General features: G+C 40.7%; 1 long non-coding RNA gene across 1 annotated transcript; it reads left to right on the forward strand.

Annotated features, from left to right (window-relative positions):
• The first annotated feature begins 477 nt into the window (after positions 1-477).
• LOC138632042 (uncharacterized) lies at positions 478-2921 on the forward strand. Its single transcript, XR_011311789.1, has 3 exons — positions 478-1314; positions 1408-1476; positions 1672-2921. It is a non-coding gene; the product is annotated as an uncharacterized lncRNA (long non-coding RNA).
• The last annotated feature ends 361 nt before the right edge of the window (positions 2922-3282 follow it).

Genomic DNA, 3282 nt, shown 5'->3' on the forward strand with positions numbered 1-3282 from the left:
CCCCTGTCCTGTACATCATTGTCCAAGTTACACAAGCATATTCAGTCCCCTCTTCCTAGTTCCACAAGCACTTCCACTGTCCTCTGCCTGCTTAAGCCCATGACATGTTCCTAAAGTGACAGAAAAACATGATTACACAACCTGCCATATCATATGATACGACCATTTTGGGAAAATTTACACACACAGAATACATTCAAAAAATATTTTATTATGCACATATGTGATAATTTATGTACAGAAATTATTTGGTCATACATTTTTGTAATTCAGTCATTCCCAACAGCCATAACAGACACAAACATTCAATGCATCACATTATGTGGTTCAGATACAGCTGCCTGTCATTATACACTTGGCCAGTAGGTGGTTTCGTGTGCACATGAAGCTTCGAGTAATGAACCCTTTCTAGAACCAGTTGGCTGAAGTGGTTCGATGCCTCATGAGGCTTCATCTCACCATCACTACAATATATACATCCACAATTTCTGTGTCATTCCCTGTCTCGTAGCCAACCTGCTACTCCATGTCCTCTCTCTCGTCTGGTGTCCTGCCACTCCCTTTTATCCAGCCAGAGAGGGACAATCAGAGATCAATTTCAGCTGCGGCCAATTAAGCCTCTCCCAGGCACCGTTCTCTGAGCCACTTCCCCAGGCCCCGGACTCATGTCACACATTCTTGTATGAAAACTACTCACAGCTTCTCATGTTTGAATGCAGCTTTTTGCTGAAACAGAAACAACGAGAAACTAGAATTTCCTGCTTCCTTCAAACATGGATGTGACTCACGGCTCCATCGAGAGGTACAAAGTGGTATCACAGGCATGGACAGCCGGGGCTAGCTGGTTAGCATGCTAACATCAGTAGATGTCTCTGACATGACGTCACCGCTGCCGTTTCTTCACGTTCTTTCTTGAACGTTTTTGAATGGAACATCTTACAGATTGCTCCTCTAATGTTTTTGTAGACTTTGACATTTCTGTTCTCTGCAGATAGAGCCTGCTCACTGCTGCAGGATGAAGATGAAACTTCTTCAGCAGCTCTTTCCTCTCTCAGTACAAATTGCAGTTGAACTGAAAGCTCTGAGTGTGTTTGTCTGTTTGTAACCCAGTATCACAGCAAAGCGGGAAATAGACACGCTTTGGGCCGTCTCGCCGTGAAAGTTACACGATTTGAAAGCGTGAAACTCATAAATGTAACGTGACGACGGATCATGTGACCACAGTCCCCAAACAGAGGTGTTGAGACTGAGTACAAAAGACAATTTTCGGTGGCTTGGTGGATTTAATCACAGATGGAGGTTCAAATCCAGGAGGTGACAACATCGTTCTTAAGTTATAGTTTGTTTTCCAACCAGCTGTTAAGTTTAATTTTCCTGTTAATCACACATCATTTTCCTCCACTACAGGAAACTTTGCCGTGATACCAGGTTGCTGTGACAGACTGACTCCAGCCCACCACCAACCTGATAATCAAAGTAAGACGCTTCAGAGCCCGTTTCACTTTATTACATGTTTATTATACATTAACAAGAAAAAAAAAATCTGCATTTTGTACATCAAAATAAAGAAATAACTCAAACTGTGCAGCAGAAACTAAAGACATGTTTTAAAAAAAAATCTAATACTGTACATCACATTTAAAATGATTTCATGTTATGCCTCTCAAACAGGACCAGTCCTCTTTTTCATAATATGATCATGATGTCATATATCACCCTAAACCGTCTCCATCAGACGTACAGAAACAACTTCTTGAATATTTCTCCACTCATCGTCAATGAACAAGGGAAGCTGCGAGGAAACGAGGACACACTTACTTTGTCCATGTGAGACAAGACAAACTCCAAATATAACAAAAGATAAAACAAATTCAAATGATAAATATACAAACTGTACAAACTCGACATGTAAATCAGCTGTAAAATGGAACCTGTGATGTAAACTGTACAACAAGCTGCATTGTGAATGTCATAAAACACAGGTCAACAGCTGATGAGGTGTTTATAAAAGATCTGAGATGTAATGAGTGTTTGAGGCTGTTTCCACCTTCCATCAACGTGTCTCCTGTGAGATCGGATCACAAGTGTCCAGCTTTCAGTTCCCACCTGACATTTCATGTGTCCTGAGTGACACCTGAGATCGGATCACACTTCCTGCTCTTGCCTCCGGCTCCATAGACTCCCATTCAACTTCTCATCAAATACAAAGTGAATAAAATGTGTCCATCAGTTATCTCGGTGTTGTTAGCTAAAGTTTTCTGGAGGTCCAGAACTAAACTAAAAGAAAAAAACTGAACCCAGAAGAGGTTTTGGTGAAACAAGCCTGATGTAGCAGCAGGTTTTAGATCACTAAAAATCTGCTTTATAATGAAAGTTTGCAGTAAAACTTCAGCAGGAGATTTTATTCTGTTTACAAAAAATAAATAAAAGAGGAGCAGACAGAGATCTTTACGTGAAAGACTAAATGGAGGAAAAAACATGCTGCTGTAATGGAAACAGGTCGGAACGAACACGAGCTGCTTTTTATTTTTGCTCCTTATTCAGACCTAACTCAGCTGAGTTGGCGTTTTCCAGTGTGTCCTCAGGACGCCTTGTGTTTCCACCGCTGAACAAATGTGGACACACGTGTCTCAGACTGCCTCTGATCGGGTCTCAGTGCGTCCCGAGTGTGTTTCCACCTGAACTTCTGATCCGATCTCACCAGCACACGCGTTGATGGGAGGTGGAAACGGGCTGTTTTTTTCTAGCGCTGTGTTTCCTCAGAGACCTCCGAGTTGTTGCAGTGGGAGTCACTGTGACCATCACACATTTTAAAAACATGTTCCATTGTTTATACGGAGCTCCATGGAAAGAAATAAAAGTTCATTAAAATACATGTTTTTATGCTGTAAAATCCAGAAGACTGTGATCATTTGAACACATCACGCTGCTCAGCTCATCTGAGCTACTTCATGTACCTCAAACTGAATGCAGTTTTATTCGTGTCGCCCACTTTTTCATTTCCAGTGACAACTTTAAGAATTCTTATAAATATTCAGAATTCACCCTCTTTAAAGGGTAAATAATGATGATAATAATAATAATAATCAGGATAATAATGTATTGCATTTATATTGCACTTTTCATACACACCCATTGAAGTTACTTCTTTTTCCAGACTGGACACATGATGCACCGTTATCAAGTCTTTTATTATATTTTTTCATATCATTCCTAATAAACCTCTGACAACATGTGTTGGCCTTCTATCAGGACAGTGGAACTATTTTACTGTGGCCGAAG

The sequence above is a fragment of the Brachyistius frenatus genome, unplaced genomic scaffold (genome assembly GCF_029030835.1).
Source record: "Brachyistius frenatus isolate BFR_SWC_R1_liver_20210118 unplaced genomic scaffold, ASM2903083v1 Contig_172, whole genome shotgun sequence".
Lineage (NCBI taxonomy): Eukaryota > Metazoa > Chordata > Actinopteri > Embiotocidae > Brachyistius > Brachyistius frenatus.